This window comes from Ovis canadensis, chromosome 3 (assembly GCF_042477335.2).
Source record: "Ovis canadensis isolate MfBH-ARS-UI-01 breed Bighorn chromosome 3, ARS-UI_OviCan_v2, whole genome shotgun sequence".
Classification (NCBI taxonomy): domain Eukaryota; kingdom Metazoa; phylum Chordata; class Mammalia; order Artiodactyla; family Bovidae; genus Ovis; species Ovis canadensis.
The window spans coordinates 2,840,107-2,857,595 of record NC_091247.1 but is presented as its reverse complement, the minus strand read 5'-3'; the positions used below and the strand labels follow the sequence as shown (position 1 = coordinate 2,857,595).

At 57.7% G+C, this 17,489-nt stretch overlaps 1 long non-coding RNA gene across 3 annotated transcripts; it reads left to right on the top strand.

Annotated features, from left to right (window-relative positions):
• Positions 1–583: 583 nt before the first annotated feature.
• Positions 584–9,531, top strand: LOC138435361 (uncharacterized). 3 transcript variants are annotated; one of them, XR_011255060.1, is made up of 5 exons: positions 584–725; positions 3,827–4,133; positions 4,627–4,990; positions 5,678–5,939; positions 6,447–6,628. It is a non-coding gene; the product is annotated as an uncharacterized lncRNA (long non-coding RNA). The 3 variants fall into 3 exon arrangements; XR_011255059.1 differs by lacking the exon at positions 584–725 and having other exon boundaries at positions 3,000–4,133; XR_011255061.1 differs by lacking the exons at positions 584–725; positions 3,827–4,133; positions 4,627–4,990; positions 6,447–6,628 and adding an exon at positions 9,268–9,531 and having other exon boundaries at positions 5,510–5,939.
• The last annotated feature ends 7,958 nt before the right edge of the window (positions 9,532–17,489 follow it).

Sequence of the window (17,489 nt, the reverse complement as noted above, 5' to 3'; positions counted from 1 at the left end):
GTACATGAGTGCCCTCCTCTTGCGGCCCCTCCACTGCGGCCCCTCCACTGCGGCCCTAGGCCTGGGTTTGCTACCATTGACCAGTGGCCTCACACGTGGTGCTTGGAGGCCTTCAAAAGGTTGTTGTCAGCCTCTGCGCTGTTTCAGATGCTGGGGCGTCTGTTGCTGAAATGCTTCACTAAAGCCCCCAAACCGCTGTTTTGGGTGACAAGTACAAAATCGCCCATCACGGGATGACTGGGCGGCATCAGGCCCAGAGGGACGAGGGCTTCCCCGAGGAGAGTGGAGGAGCCTGGGCACAGGCGTTCTCGCTCTTCACGAGGGGCACGTCCCTTCCCCTGGGCTACACCCGTGCATGCTTCACAGCAAAGCCTGTGGCCCAAACCCCTCGGCACAGGGAAGCCGCGCAGGCTGAAGTCCATGGGGCTGCAAGAGTCGGATACAGCTGAGTAACCGGGCGGCGACCAAGCAAATGCAAACGCCTCTGCCCGCCTGCATCAAGTCCATGAGCGTCTCCCCGACCTTGGAGGAGGCCTGAGAGAGCTTCCCCGCCCAGGGAGGAGGGGCGGGCACTGGCACCACTGGGCCCGGGCTGCCGTGGGGCTGACGGACTGCCGCGAGACTCGGAAGAGAAGGTTTCGGGGAGTCAGGTGGGCCCAGGACCACCAGCGGTGTCACGGGGTCCCCAGTTTCTCAGCTGGAGGCCCCAGGGGGCTCTTGTTGAGGTATGAATCCTGTCCTCAGAACCCCCGCCGCAGACAGCGCTGCTTTGCCCGAGGTCCTGTGGCCGCCAGCGCCAGCAGTGCCAAGGCGGTGCCGCCCACCCCTCAGATGCCTTCCCCGCCTCGCTCTTCCCAGCGTTTCCCATGACTCAGCCACGTGTTTATGGGTTCCTGTTCACCACCCTTCTCCCCCACCTCCCCGGGTGCTCCATTGACACCTGGGAGGACGGGGCCTGGCCACGAGCAGCCTCCAAGACCAGCGCTCCCCCACTTGACAGAGGTGATGGGGAGAGGCCGGCCCAGGCCCCGTACCCCCGACCCGCTGCCCTGTCCTGCTCCTAGGCGTGGTGGTTCCGGACACCACTGTTCTGTCTTCAGACAGACGGAGGGGCTGTGGCTCAATTTTTCCCTTCTTCCCCAGTTCCTTCCTTCCCTGGGGAAACGTAGAAAGAAAGTGGCCACTTTTGCCTCTGATCCGGAACGGGGGGAAAGGGGAGGCCTCAGACTCTACTTGATCTGAGATACCTATTCCGTATTCTGTGAGGAACTCTTTTTGATTCTAGAAGGTGAGTCGCCAGAGGATCCTCTAGGTTGGTGGAGACCCTGAGACAAGGGGTTTTCCTCTAAAATTAGCGTGCCCCCTCAGGGAGCACTAGCTTGAGGGGCAGGGATTGTGCCAGCATCCTGTGTGACCCTCTCGGGGTGCCCCCTGTCCCCGCAAGCACCCAGGGAAGGTGCCCGGTTCGTATTAAGTCACCCGCCCTGCCACCCCTGCCCGGGTGACAGCTGAGGCCTCCTGGGCGTCTGCTGGGGCCCAGCCGAGCAGCACATAACACCAGGTGACCATCTGGCCTGAACTGGCCCTGCGCGGGGGTTGGCGGGGCCTGGGGGTGGTGCTGGGCCTGACGAACCACCTGCTCGTCCAGTCCTGGCCTCGGGGGTGGGGCCCTGAGGTCCCTGGGTTGGCCTTGGCTTGGGTGGGGCCTCCGGAGGGAAGGGCTGGGCCTCTGCATTTCTGAAGGCCGATGTCACCCCTCCCGGCCGAGCGACATCTTTGAGCTCCGGACAGATGGTTAAGCTCCAAGCCCCCCGAGCCTCAGTTTCCTCCTCGGGGCCCTTCTCCAGGCCTCTCCCAACTCTGCCTCTGGCACCAGGAGGTGGATTCCTCTCCCTTCAAACCTGCCCAGGAAAAAAAAGCCAGGATGCGGGAGCCAGGAGGGGACAACGCCTCAGAGTCACACGAGATCAGGGACAGCGTGGACCGGGGGCAGTGCACCCAGTCGGGGGCACCGTGAGGAGCCCCCACTTCCGCTGTCTGGGGAGCGTCTCCGGGGGGCTGGCCCTCCTAGGGAGAAGCTCTTTGGGAGGAAGGCAGGAGGGGAGGGCACAGCCCGGCCTGCGGAAGGAGGTGCCTGCTGGAGGGGAGGGTGCTCGGGCGAGCCTGCCAGGGCCTGTGTGTGTGGGGCCCTCTCGGTGGGTGTGCCACCCACCCCCCCACTGGTAAATAAAGCAGCCTGTGAATCTTTCATGGGCTCGCGCTTAAAAATAGATGAGACGAGGCCTCTGGGCCCGATTCCCGGGTCTCTGCCGTGCTGGGTGGTGCTGGGCCCACAGGCTCCCCAGGGAGGGGGTGAGGACAGTACCACAGGCTGGGGCTCCACCGGGGTGCTGGCCAGGGCCCAGGGGGCCAAGCACGTATGGCCCGTGCCCAGGGGCTCGCAGGGAGCCTCCACCCGGCTGCGGTGTCCGAGCTCCTGCGTCACGAGCCTGAGGGGTGGGGAGCTGGGAGGGTGAGCAGCAGCCTCCTCCCAGAGGGACTCTGGGCTGGGGAACAGGGTCCAAGGAGCTGTCCGGGGGCAGTGACCAGGGAGTCCAGGAGATGCCGCTGAGCAGAGGAGGAGAAGTCCCCCGGGGGGAGGCCCTTTCTGCAGTGGCCTCTCCCATCGCTGGAGAGCTGAGAGCCGCTAACCCCTCCCTGCCCCTGGCCAGCTCTCCACGAAGGTGGCAGCCCCCACGCTCAACCTCTCTCGGCCACGACACTCACGTCCGAGTTCCAGGCTCAGGTGGGAGTGGGGACCTTGGCACGAGAGGGACTGAAGGCAGAAAGCCTTAAGGAGGGGCTGCCCCAGGGGTCGAGGCAGCCTCCCTGCCCCTGACATCAGCTGGCACCCAGGTCTCTGCTGGGTACATGCCGGAGATGCCCCACCCCATCCTCCACAAGACAGATGGGGGCCCAGAAGGGCAGGAGGGCACCTGGGGGCCCCTGGCCAGCTAGATGGAGCAGGAGATGGGTCCTGGAGCCCGGGGTCAGCCCCCAGGGATAACTGCAGACCAGCCACACCTCTGGGCCTTGCTGTGCTCAGCTGGGTGTGGGGCCCAGAGCAGGTCTGGGGCATTGAACATGAAGGGATGGCGTGAGGTGCCAGGCTCGTCCTTGGGTAGCCGCCCTCAGCCACCTCACCCCTGACCCAGCTGGCGCCCAGACTCTGTCAGCTGCCCTAGTGCTGCCCAGGCCAGCTCAGGGGACTGGACAGGGCTGGAGGCCCAGTGGGCTTCCCACTGCCTGACGCTGCTCCGTCCCAGCCTCGGCCACTGACCAGGGCGCTGCCTCTCGGCTGTGGGGCCTCAGTGGTGCCTGGCGCCTCTTGTCCCACCTTGCCGTAGAGGAAGGAGGCAGTCACAAGCCCCTAGAGAAGCCCTCCCCGCCACGGGGTGAGGGGCGTCCCCTCCACTGTGAAGGCTGGGGCTGGGGAGAGAGGGAGGGACTGGGCCTCCTCCACCCTCCCCTGCGTGTGTTGGACTGAAATCCTAAATTGGCCTGCTCCCCTGACTCCTAGCCACCCTGCCCTGCCCTGAGCCAGGCCAACAGTCCCTTCTGCCTCACTTCCTCTCCAACCCAGAGCCGCACTGCATGACCCAGGGCCTGCGGGGGAGCCCCCGCCCTCCCCCAGCCAGGCCAGGCCCAGCCCGGGCCGTGGGTGCTGTGCTGACCATGTCCCGGCGTCCTGCCAGGCCCTGGGGCCCCAAGGGCAGGGCGGAGGCTGGCGCTTCCTGCTGCCACCCCCCACCTCCTCTCATCCAACCCCTGAGATCTCTCCCGGCAGCTCCCTGCTCTGTGGCTGAGGCCTGCACAATTCACTGGTGAATGAATGAATGAAGGACTCCTCCCTTGTAAGTCCAGAGAGGAACACGCCTGCTACCTGGTGCCCGCCAGCTCACGGACTGCCGGGGGACAACAAGGGCCTGACCTGCTGAGCCTGGGCCACCGCCCGCAGAAAGGGGCTGACGACTAGGTTATCAGAGAAGAGTCACTGGCGGAAACCACTGGCTTGCTTCTGCACCAGGGATGGCCTCCAGAGAACCGGGCTCAAGAGGGTGCTCTCACTGAAAGGAGCTGCACACGGGCCCCAGGTAGCAATCCCATTCTGTCTGTCCAGCCTGCTTTGCATTCCCCTGTGGAGACCCTGTCCCAGGGAGCGGGGTTTCTGAGCTCCTGCCTTCTCCCCGCTGCGAACTCACAGGCAAGCAGTTGAGCCAGCCATGGAGGGTTGGCCACATAGCATTGGGGCAGAGCAGACCAGGGGGCATGTGCGTCTCTCCCCTCATTCGTTGACATTCTGTCGCTCACTTGGGTCCGACTCTTTGCCACCCCACAGACTGCAGTACACCAGGCCTCCCTGTCCTTCACTATCTCCCGGAGTTTGCTCAAATTCATGTCCATCGAGTCAGTGATGCCATCCAACCATCTCATCCTCTGTTGCCCTCTTCTCCTCCTGCCCTCAACCTGTCTCAGCATCAGGGTCTTTTCCAGTGAGTCAGTTCTTCGCATCAGGTGGCCAAAGTATTGGAGCTTCCGTTTCAGCATCAGTCCTTCCAGTGAATATTCAGGGTTGCTTTCCTTTAGGATTGACCGAGTTGACCTCCTTGCTGTCCAAAGGACTCTCAAGACTCTTCTCCAGCACCACAGTTCAAAAGCATCAGTTCTTCAGCCCTCGGCCTTCTTCATGGTCCAGCTCTCGCATCTGTCCGTGCGTGACAGCGAAACTCAAGGTGAATCCGTGACCTAAACGTAACCAGGGGCGCCCCTGTGCTGCCACAGGGGCCGTGGTGGAAGCGGAAGCCCGGCAGGTGGGGATGAGGCAGAGGCCCTGGCTGAAGAGGGAAGCAGAGACACAGCCCAGGACCACCTGGCCCAGTTACGCAGGCTGTGCACTGCACAAGTCTAGAGCATCCCAACAACTCGAGCTATGGCCGTCGACCCTTCCAGGGTGAGCAGATCCAGTTCTCTGGCCTCTGACCCCCGCCGCCCCCTTCACCATTCACTATGTATTCAGCCACTCAGTCGTGTCTGATTCTTTGAGACCCCATGGACTGTAGCCCGCCAGGCTCCTCTTGTCCATGGGATTTCTAAGGCAAAAATATTGGAGTGGGTTGCCATTTCCTTCTCCAGGGGATCTTCCTGACCCAGGGACCGAGCCTGCGTCTCTTGCAGATTCTTTACCACTAGTGCCACCTGGGATTTCACCATTCAGAGACCTCAGAGTTCTTGGGTCCTGCTACCTCTGGGTGGGAGGTTAGAGGCAAGTTTCTGGAGCTCACTCTAACACACCCAGGGGCCCCACCCTGCCTGGATGCCAGCCAGCACCAGTGCCAACATCCCCGAGTCACTGTGCAGTGTGGGTGTGGTTTCCCGGTGACCCAGCCAAACATCCGTCCCTGAGCTGATGAAGCTGGAGCCGGGGCTGCAGCCCCGCCTTCCCCACCCTTGCCTGTGCTGCCCTGGGACCAGGCAAGTAAAATGATACAGGGCCCTGGGGAGCTCTGAAGCAGGTCAACAGGAGTAAGCACTTTTCCAGGACAAGTATGTCCCAGGAGAAGACTCTTGAGGGTCCCTTGGACTTCAAGGAGATCAAACCAGTCCATCCTAAAGGAAATCAATCCTGAATATTCATTAGAAGGGCTGAAGCTGAAGCTCCAATCCTTTGGCCACCTGATGCAAAGAGTCAGCTCGTTTGAAAAGACTCTGATCCTGGGAAAGATTGAGGGCAGGAGGAGAAGGTGGCAACAGAGGATGAGATGGTTGGATGGCATCACCGACGCAACGGACATGAGTTTGAACAAGCTCCAGACTTGGTGATGGACAGGGAGGCCTGGCGTGCTGTGGTCCGTGGGGTCCCAAAGAGTGGGACACGATGGAGCGACTGAACAACGCCCCAGGTAATATTTAGAACAAACGTGTACTAAAAAATGTCATTCGTTGTTTATCTGGGATGGGAATCTCACCGGGCGTCCTGTATGTTATCCTCAGAGCGGGGGATAAAATACATCCAGTACCCTAGCCCCACCCTGGGTTCTCAGCCACACTTGCCAACCGGCTCTGCCAGCGGCTGGGCAGCACTGCCCCCTAGTGGACGCAGCTCTGGCCGCAGGGTGGTGGACGACGGAGGGGCTCAGAGTGACCCCGCCTCTCTGCTCCCCAGGGGGGCACATCCAACCCCCTGCCCCCCGAGAGTTGACCCTCTCCGGGTTGTCTGCCCCAGTGAAGGGTACAGTGGTTGGCCTGGGACAGCCAGCAGGCTGGGGGTCTTGGTGCTCATCCTATGGCCGAAATGGTGTTGGGGGGTTGTACAGGGTTTGGGGGCTTCCCTTCCTCCCACCCCCTGCCCACTCTGAGTTCTGTCCCCTTCCTCTGAACTCCCCACCCACCCACCTCTCCACCCACAGGTTGGGAGCAGCAGCCCCAGGACACTCACCCCAACATCGGAGGCTGGGGCAACAGAGCGCCTGCCCGCCGCCAAAGCTGTGGGCTCCACGCTCTCCCTCTCCCTTCCTCCCCCTCTGTTCTCCTTCTCTGCTTCCTCCTGTCTCTGCCTCCCTCCCTTCCTCTATAAAAACAATGAAAGTTCTATTCTGAGCGTATTAGTATAAAAAAAGTAAAAGGGAACCCTAAAAGTTCATTATTTTCCCTTCCAATTTCTTTCTAATTTGGAGAGGGAAAAACATTGAAAACACTCCCATGGGCCCCTAGAAGCCTGTGGACCCAGGTCCTGGGCTCTGGGCCTGGCAGACGGTGAGCCCTGCTTGGGACCCGAGGCGGGGGGCGGGGGTATCCTGTGGGGTCTTAGCAGCCACGAGCGGTGTGTGTGACCCCAGAGGTCCGGCGGGCCATCCCAGCAGACAGGGGTGCGACCCCCCGCGTCTGGTCACTGGGTTCTGTAAGACCAGCTGTGCCTCCAGCTGGACGTCCCTGGCACCAGGAGAGGGCAGGGCTGCAGCCCTGGGGCCGAGGACTCCCGGGCAGGTCTGGTCACCTCGGCCTGGCCCTGAGCCCCCAGGGAGGGGGCGCCCCCCCCCACCTGCCTCAGCCCCGGAAATCCCTCTAAGACCAGCGTCCTGGGGAGGCCGCCCCCTGATCTGTTGGGCTGACGGCACTGCTGTCTGGCGTCCCCGCCGAGGATGGCCGCGGCCACTGTGGAGGGCCGGCTGGCTCGCTCCCGGCGCTGCTGGTCTCTCAGCACGCAGGCCGCCCGGGGTCAGCAGGGCGCTGTCGCCCCGGGCGGGAGGGGTGCATGCAGTGTCTCCTCTGGTCAGGGCCTCCTGAGGGCCCGCATGGAGTCTCGCCCGCACTTTGCGCTGCCCGGCCAGTGCAGGCTGACCCTGGGCCCCAGGGGCCCTCAGGAGCCCTCTGCCTCTGCCCTGCAGCCCCCGCTGCGCTGCGGGTGGACCTGTTTTCCCACCACCTCCTTAAGGCCCCAGGCAGGAGCGCAGGCCGGTCGGGCTGGCCAGACGGAGCGTAAGGGGCCTGGCAGGCACCTAGCATCTGGCCAGGGGGACCACAGCCCTGCCAGAACATAGTCTACGCGCCACATCCTCTGGGGAGAACCTGTCCTCAGAAGACAGAGCCCCCCAGGGCGGGTGGGTGGGTTCCGATCGGCCTGTGGCTGCCCCCCCCCCCGCCCCCGCCAGAGCTGCCTCTAGGCGAACCCTCCCCTTCCTGTGCCCTCCGGGTCCAACCCTCGGAGACCGCGAAAGTTGGGGAAGCGCCCCTCCGAGTTTATCCTGGAAGAACAACCGCACAGTGAGGCCCAGACGCCCACACAGGGAGCCTGCCCCAGCCCTCTCTGTCCTTTGGGGACCGGAGCGAGCTGGCGGCCCTCGGCAGGGCTGCTTGCCGCTTCCTGCAGACCCTCCCGGTGCGTGGACAGCCCCTGTACATCTGCACATGCCCCTGCCCAGCTCCCCTTTCCTAGGACCACGTCGCCTGTCCTTCCGTGCCTGGCATGGCGCTGCTGGGAATGTTCAAGCGTCAAGGATCTGAAAGACCCCAGAGCGGAACACGAGCCATTCTCATGTCCTGTGTTGACAGTCCTAACCTCACCTCCTCCAGATCCTCACTGTCGAGCGGGTTGAAGCCCGGAAGCAGGGAGGGTGGAATGAACAAGGATGGGACAGGGAGGACTCGGGAGAGAAGGTGGGGCAAGGCCACCTCCGTCTGGCTCATCCTTCGCTCGGAGGGTCTTAGATGTTCTTTGTAAAAGATACAGGTGGGGCTTCCCTGGTGATCCAGTAGCTAAGACTCTGCCTTCCAATGCAGGGCGTGTGGACCTGGTCAGTCCCCGGTTGGGAAGCTAAGATCTCACACACTGTGTGACGTGGCCAAAAAAAAAGTACAGGTAAATGTCCACCGACTGATAAATGGACATTTCTATTCGTGAATGGAGTAATAATACATGAACCATCCATACAATGGGGTACTAGTCGGCCATGAGAAGGAATGAATTTCTGACCACGTTACCATACACATGAACACCAGAAACTAAGGGAAAGAAGCAAGACAAAAAGGCAGGCCTAGTGTGCCTGCTTGCGAAGCCGACGCAGTCGTGTCTGGCTCTCTGTGGCCCCGTGGACTGGAGCCCGCCAGGCTCCTCTGTCCGTGGGGATTCTCCAGGCAAGAGTACTGGAGTGGGTTGCTGTGCCCTCCCCCGGGGATGTATACTGTGATTTCCCCTCGTATGAAACATCCAGGAGAAGAGGGTTTTGAGAGAAATCAGATTGGTGGGTGACGGGGCCGGGGTGGGGGAAATCAGGAGAGACTCCAGTGGGGCACTTGGGTTTCCTTTCGGGGGGATGGAAACGTTCTGGAATCAGATATAGACGCGTCGATTGCCCAACACTGTGAATGTACTGAACGCCACTCAGCTGTACAATTTAAAGCAGTTAAATTTACAGCATATGAATCTCACCTCAGTAAGAAATGATACAGGTGGGTAAGAATGAGAAAAAGTCGCCTGTAACCTCAACATCCAACCGATGTTATCACTGTAGCATAGGTTTCCAGATTTTAGGATTTTTTTTTTATTATTGCATGTACACCCATCAGTGTATATCTGCATGCCTGTGGGCAGTTCCCACAGCTGGGGCCACACTCTGCCTACGCTTTGTCACTGGTTCTCTCAGGAGATCTGGAGTCCTCAGCTGTGCTCTCGGGGATCCACAAGCCCTAAGTGACGTTTTACTAAATGTTGTGTTTCCGTTTGGATCATAGGTAAATGGACTTGTCTAAACATCTGTGGGCTTCCCAGGTGGTGCTAGTGGTAAAGAACCCGCCTGCCAATTCAGGAGACATAAGAGATGCAAGTTCAGTCCCTGGGTTGGGAAGATCCCCTGGAGGAGGTCATGGCAACCCGCGCCAGTATTCTTGCCTGGAGGATCCCACGGACAGAGGAGCCTGGAGGGCTATCGCATCGTAAAGAGTCAGACACACACACGGAAACATCAATAAAGATAAGCTTCCTTCTGGCATTGGAAATACTTGTTTCCCCCTAAATCTTGGCCATCTTGTGGATGCAGGCTACGGCCTCCCTGTAGGGGTCGGGCAGACCCCCGGGCCCTGGAGAATGTGTCTCTCTTGAGGAGCGTCCAGAGTTCAGGGCCTGGGGCTGTAGCGCTGTCTTAAGTTTTGCACAGGACTGTTGCCTGAACAGACCTTTGTGACCAGTCACCTCTCAGCGGGCATGTGGGATGTTCTGAACTCTCTCTTAACAAGGCTGGGTGAGTGACCAGCTAAGTCTTCACCCCCTTCCTGAATGATTAACTCAGGACAGGTTCCAGCAGGTGACATTTCTGGGTCAAAGTTTTTAACCATCTGCTTTCCATGGTAACTCAGCACGGAGTCCCCACCCACAGCTGGGGAAGAGACCTGCCATCCCCACTCCAGGGGGCCTCTGATGGTGACGGGGCAGCCCTGGGCAGCACTAACTGTGAGAATGTGGGAGCCACAGTCCCAGGGGGGTTAGCCCCTGCCTGTTTCCCTCCCCACCTCCTGGGCAGCAGACTGTCCTCAGCTGACGCTCAACCCTCTCCATTCTTCTTCCAGTCCCCCCGAACACATCTGCTGGATTGCCATTTGTTGCAGGAAGGGGGACCCCTTCCAAGGCCCGAGAGTGAGCTCTTGTCTAACGCTGGGAAAGGAATTGTCCGAGGAGACACACATACTCACAGAGCAAGAGATGTTATTGGGAAGGGGCGCCCAGGCAGAGAGCAGGAGGGTGAGGGGACCCGGGGGACTGCTCTGACATGCGGCTCGAAGGCTCGGGTTTTTCATGATGGGATTAGTTTCCGGGTGGTCTCTGGCCAATCTTTCTGATTCAGAGTCCTTCCTAGTGGTGCACGCATTGTTCAGCCCAGGTGGATTCCAGCAAGAAGGATTCTGGGAGGTGGTGGGACCCGCGGCCTCTCCTTTTGACCTTTCCTGACCTCTTCTGGCCGGTGGTGGCTAGTTAGTTTAGGGTTCCTAACCAGGACCTCCTGTCGTGAAATAACTCACGCAGATAGTTACTTATGCTGCCCGGCCTGGCCCCATCATGGCAGCATGTGGCTTTGAGAGGGTGCTCATCTTCACGACCCAGGCTGGCTGGCTGTCTATACAGCGTGGAGGAACTGTCCCTGTCTTAGGGCTCCTGTGAGCTGGGAAATACACCGCATTGGTTGGGGTCATACTAAGGAAACTTCTGCACTGGATCCAACCTCAGCATCTCCTGCTGTGGTTTAATCCCTTCATAGCCTCCCTGTGAAGACCTGACTTGTCCTCAGGGATGAGTGATGCAGGCTCCCAGGGTGCCCCCGGACCTCATTCCCGGCGCAGGGGGGTGCTGCTGGGTGACTTCCAGGGACCGCTGCCCCGATCTGGCATGCGGGTCGCAGGCTGCCATGCTGTGACCATGCTCAAGCAGCCCCAAGGAGAGGTCGGCCTGGCCGAGAACTGACCTCCAGCCAGCACCACCCCGCCAGCACGTGGGTCCTCCACCCCCGCTTAAGCCTTCAAAGGACCGAGAGCCTGGCTTTGCAGAGATCCTGGACCAGAAACGAGCACATGGCTGAGTGGCTCCGGATTCCTGACCCACCAAAGTGTTCACTGCTCTGAGCTGCTGGGCGTGGGGTGCTTTGTTACGCGGCAGCAGATTACGGACACAAGATGCTTTTGCAACTAGATGCATGGAAAAGAATTATAAAAATGTTTTTTTAAAAAGAATTCATAGAGAGAATATCCTGGGAAGAAGAGCAAGAAGCCGTCCAAAAGGCATTCTGAAAAGAATCCCTCAGGGACGTCCCTGGTGGCCCAGGGGCTAAGCCTCTGAGCTCCCAATGCAGGGGGCCTGGGTTCAAGCCCTGGCTGGGAAATTAGATCCCACGTGCCGCAACCGAAGGTTCTGCATGCCGCATCCAAGAGCCGGTCCAGCCAAACATAAACAAAAATAAATAGATACTTTCAAAAGAGTGTGATATGCAATTAATAAACCACAAAGGAGAAATGGCTAGTGCACATTAAAAAAAGAAAAAAAAGCCTCCCTCAGCATCTGGAAAATAAGATCCCTCCAAACTACAGGGCGGGAGCCAGGAGATGCCTGGGACCATCCCCACCAGCTGCACCCCTCCAAGGCCCCTGCTGCAAGCCACATTCCAGGTACAGAACTTTCTCTTGCTTGAAAGCACCCCCTGTAACAAATTACCACAAAGGGTGACTTTAAAATGACGGACATTTAGTCCGCACGTTCTGCGTCCAGAAGGCCAAAACCCTGGTGTGGAGGGCCACTCCCCACAGGCTCCGGGGCAGGGTCCTCCCCGCTCCCGGCTCCCTTGGCGCGGGCAGGAGGGCCCCTCTCTGCCCCATCTCGTCCCCCACTTCCATCTGTCCTCTCTGCAAGTCTCCCATGAGGACAGTCACTGGACTCGTCCTCCCCTCCACCCCGGGAAAACCCAGGCTGGTCTCCTCTGCTCAAGATCTTAATCACATTGCAAGGACCCTTCTTCTGAATAAGGTCCCATTTACAGGGTCCAGGGGTGAGAATGTGAACATATCTCTTTGGGGGCCACTATTTGGCTCACTGCAGGCAATGCACTAGACACCCAAAGGACCCTCCCCCTGCTCCTCCCCCCACCAAAAAAATTGGGTCCTGGGACTCAGGAAGCAGAAGTCTCCAGGACCTCCAAGACGCCTGCTGCTGTGCCCTGAACCCTGTGCCTCCAGCTCTGCGGGGTCCCTGCCTACACAGGCGCAGTTCCTCCCAGCAGCCTAGAGTGAGGTCCACAGGATTCCCATAGATTTAGTTCAGTTCAGTTCAGTCGCGCAGTCGTATCAGACTCTTTATGACCACATGGACTGCAGCACGCCAGGCCTCCCTGTCCATCACCAACTCCCGCAGTTTACTCAAACTCATGTTCATTGAGTCGGTGATGCCATCCAACCTTCTCATCCTCTGACGTCCCCTTCTCCTCCTGCCTTCAATCTTTCCCAGCATCAGGGTCTTTTCGAATGAGTCAGTTCTTTGCATCAGGTGGCCAAAGTATTGGAGTTTCAGCTTCAGCATCAGTCCTTCCGATGGAGTTTCAGCTTCAGCATCAGTCCTTCCAATGAATATTCAGGACTGATTTCCTTTAGAATAGATTGGTTGGATCTCCTTGCAGTCCAAGGGACTCTCAGAGTCTTCTCCAACACTGCAATTCAAAAGCATCAGTTCTTCAGTACTCAGCTTTCTTTTTAGTCCAACTCTCACATTCATACATGACCACTGGAAAAACCATAGCTTTGACTAGATGGACCTCTGTTGGCAAAGTAATGTCTCTACTTTTTAATACGCTATCTAGGTTGGTCATAACTTTTCTTCCAAGGAACAAGTGTGTTTTAATATCATGGCTGCAGTCACCATCTGCAGTGATTTTGGAGCCCCAAAAATAAAGTCAGCCACTGTTTCCACTGTTTCCCCATCTATTTCCCATGAAGTGATGGGACTGGATGCCATGATCTTCGTTTTCTGAATGTTGAGCTTTAAGCCAGCTTCTTCCCTCTCCTCTCTCACTTTCATCAAGAGGCTCTTTAGTTCCTCTTCACTTTCTGCCATAAGGGTGGTGTCATCTGCGTATCTGAGGTTACTGATATTTCTCCCGGCAATCTTGATTTCAGCTTGTGCTTCATCCGGCCCAGCGTTAAGGTCAAGCAAACATGAAATCAAGATCAGATGACAAGCATGTGGCGGAGATGCAGTGAGTGAGAGAAGAGAGCGACACACATCGAATCGAGGCCCCCAGGACCGACCCCAAGAGGCCTGACTCGTCAGGACAGCGAAGCGTAAGTGCAGAGAGAGGGCGAGGGGCTCACAGCCCCACTGCAGCTTCATCTGAATGGGGCAACACTCATCGTGCAAAAGCAGGCTCCACGTCCTCTGCCTGGAGTCTGTCCTCTCCCTCCCCCTGTCTCTTCCCCATCCATTGGGTCAGACATCACCTTCCCCAGGTGAAAGCATCCACACCTCTCAGAATATCCGCCTGGAGACAAATGCTGACTTCAGTCCTCAGGACCTGGGGCGGTGGGATGATCTATGTCTAGAAGGACCCAAGCCTGCATTTCTCTGTTTTCCCCATGACAAACTTGTGCCCAAGACTGAGGGGTTCCAGAAAAACACGGAGGTTAGTGGAATATGCAGCGGCTACCCTGAGAAACTACGTTTCCCGACATTCTTTGCAGTAAGAAAGGTTATGTGACTAAACTTTTGCCGATGGGATTTGAGCAGAAAGTGAAAGTGAGAGCTGTTCGGTTGCCTCTGACCCTCTGTGACCCCAGGGACTATACAGTCCACGGAATTCTCCAGGCCAGAATACTGGAGTGGGTAGCCTTTCTCTTCTCCAGGGGATCTTCCAGGAATTGAACCAGGGTCTCCTGCATTGCAGGCAGATTCTTTACCAGCTGAGCTACCAGCGAAGCCGAATATGAGCAGGAGAAACATGCTTTTCTAGATCCCATCTTTAAAGGCAAGGCTATGCTCTTCATGGGTTTCCCTGGTGGCTTAGACGGTAAAGGATCCACCTGCAATGCAGGAGACCTGGGTCCAACCCCTGAGTTGGGAAGATCCCCTGGAGAAGGGCATGGCAACCCACTCCAGTATTCTGGCCTGGAGAATCCCAGGGACAGAGGAGCCTGGCGGCTACAGTCCCTGGGGCTGCAAAGAGTCGGACACACTGAGTGATACAGCACGTGCTCTTCATGTCCCTTTTGCTCTTCCTCCTTGCTGGAGTGTGGAGGTGATGCTTGGAGCTGGAGCAGCCGTTCTGGGCTACGATACAGAAACCAGGTCTTGAGCAGGTCCCTGAGAAGGCGGGGTCTCCGTATCAGCCCTCAGAAGCTTGGCTGACTGCTGCACGAAAGAGAAACGCACGCACACCTCTCTGATTGAGCCGTCTCTGTTCCGGGGCCTTGACAAGATGTGTTCTATTGCCACTGCCTCTGGCTGTCTGTAGTGATGCTGCTGTTTGGTCTGCGTGTTGGGCTGGATGGTGTACCCCCCAGGTTCATGCTCACCCAGAACTTCAGAGTGTGGCCTATTTGGAACTAGGGTCTCTGAAGGCTACGTGAGCACTCACGGAGGAGCTGCCTCGGTGGCTCCTGGCTCTGAGCGGTGTTGTGTGTTCAGTTCCATTTGCGGCCTGATACGGGCCTTCTTGGGCTCCCCGGTGGCTCAGCGGTAAAGAATCTGCCTGCAGTGCAGGAGACCCGAGTTCAGTCCCTGGGTCGGGAAGATCCCCTGGAGGAGGGCCTGGTGACCCGCTCCAGTGTTCTTGCCCAGAGAATCCCCAAGAACAGAGGAGCCTGGCGGGCCACATTCCACTTAGTTTTGGTCCCACCGTCTGGATGCTCCTAGGAGCCCATCCTCGTCTTCAATCCAAGTATTACTACCATTTGGTTGAAGACATCGGGTATCTGAGGGTAGACCACATGGTCCAAATTGTGGGGCAGAGTGGATCTCCATAAGTTTTGCAGAAGTGCCCCTGTTGGGAATTCCCTGGTGCTTCAGTGGTTAGGACTCAGCACTTTTACTGCTGAAGGCCTGGGTTCAATCCCTGAGCTGGGCAACTCAAATCCTGCAAGCTGTGTGAGGCAGCCAAAAAATAAATAAATAAAAATGCCCATGTCTCTTTTGCACTCTTGAGGGTCCCTTGGATGGAAAAGAGATCAAACCAGTTAACACTAAAGGAAATCAACCCTGAAGAGTCATTGGAACAACTGAAGCTGAAGCTCCAATACTTTGGCCACCTGATGCGAAGAGCTGACACTGGAAAAGACCCTGATGCTGGGAAAGACTGAAGGCAGGAGGACAAGGGCAGCAGAGGATGAGGTGGCTGGGTAGAATGACCGACTCGATGGGCATAAATTTGAGCGAACTCCGGGAAGACAGCGGAGGACAAAGGAGCCTGGCATGCTGCGGTCCATGGGATCGCAGAGTGGGACACGACTTAGCGACTGAACAGTGAGCAACTTTTGCACCAGACCTGTGTCAACTGGGTCCCTATTAGGAGACAAAAGCCACATGGCAATCTGAACAGGGAGAGTTTTGCTTCAAGAATTACTGACTGCAAAGGCAGACGGAAGTGAACAACAGACAGAAGTAACCTGTAAGGAATTCCCTGGTGGTCCCCTGGTTAGCACTCCATGCTTTTACTGCCAAAGACCCAGATTCGATCCCTGGTTGGGGAACTAAGATCCTGCAAGCCACAAAGCACAGCCAAAAAGGAAAGAGAGCAAAGTACCATGCTGGGCTGAGCTGGAGCCCCCATGCCCAGGCTGAGATCTTGGCGGGAGAGCCCAGCTGTGACTCACGGGCCAGCAGAGGTCATTGGTGCTGGCGGAATAGCAGGAAGTCTGCCCTCTGGAGGTTTTTGGAAACCACTGTCCAGGAACTGGGATGGCTGCCTGCACGGCGGTGTCTCCGCAGAGACAGTCCGCTACAAAAACCATCGCAGGGCTCATCTTTTCAACAGAAGTGCTAGAACAATTGGATATCCATGTGTAGAAACCCCCAAACCCCAAGCCAAAACACTGCCTTGATCCATGTGCTGAGTCTCTTCAGTCGTGCCCAACTCTGTGCGACCTTATGGACTGCAGCCCACCAGGCTCCTCTGTCTGTGGAATCCTCCAAGCAAGAATACTGGAGTGGGTTTCCGTGCTCTCCTCCGGGGATCTTCCTGACCCGGGGATCGAACGCACACCTCTTGCATCTCCTACTTTGGCAAGCAGATTCTTTACCACTAGCGCCACCTGCGAAGCCGTGTACCCAAATGAGCTCCCCTGAATCACTGACCCAAACGCAAAACCTAACACTATAAAACTCCTAGAAGAAAACAGAAGAAAATCTTTGTGACCCTGGGTTGAGTTAGGCAAAGACTTCTTAGATTTGACAGGCACAGACAAATAAAAGGGAAAAATGGACAAACTGGACCTCATCCAAATTAAGAATGTGTAGGTCCCGGGGATGGGGGAGCCTGGCGGGCTGCCGTCTACGGGGTCGCACAGAGTCCGACACGACTGAGGCGACTTAGCAGCAGCAGCAGCAGCAGCAGCAGCAGCAGCAGCAGGACTTCCTTGGTAGCTCAGTGGATGCCAGTATGCCTGTCGATGCAGCGGACACTGGTTTCATCCCTGGTCCGGGAAGATTCCACATGCTGTGGGGCAAGTCAGACTGTGAGCCACGACTTCTGAGCCTGCGCTCGAACCCTCCAGCCACAGCTACTGAAGCCCATCCACCTAGAGCACGCTCTGCAGCAAGAGAAGCTGCTGTGATGAGAATCCTGTGCCCGGCAAGAGTCGCCCCCACCCGCTGCAACTAGAGAAAAAACTCAACAAAGAAACAAACAATAACCAAAAAAAAAAAAAAAAGTTGGGCAAAAAGTTTGCATAGACGCTTTGCCAAAGAATATATACAGGTTGCAACTAAGTATGTAAGAAATGGCCAACATCAATAGCCTCTGGGGAAATGCAAATAACCACAAAGAAACTGCACTTACAGGCTCCCCATAGAAAGGCTAGAATTTTAAAAGGGTCGAAACCAAGTGCCATGGGAAAGTGGAGCGACCAGAACTCCCACATGCAGGGTGCCTACGCCTACCATGGCATCCCCAGCCTGTATCACCTCAGGGAAAGGGAATGTCCTTCACACAGAACCTTGGGTTCTGACTTGACGGCGGCTCTGCTCCTGATATCCCAAGCCAGGACCAACTCTGGGGGCCTTCAAGAGGTGACTGACCGGCTAATCGAGTTGGTGCCTGGTGCCCACGCTGGCAAAGAGGGGTGCTGAGCGTCCAGGCCTCTGCCCAGGGACAGAAGCCAGACCTGGAGGCTGTGGCCGCTTTTTTCAATTTTTGTGTCGTGCAGGGGACGAGCCGCAGCTCCCCGGGACTGGGCCCGGCGCGGGGGAGCCTGGAAGAAAGCGAGGCCCGAAC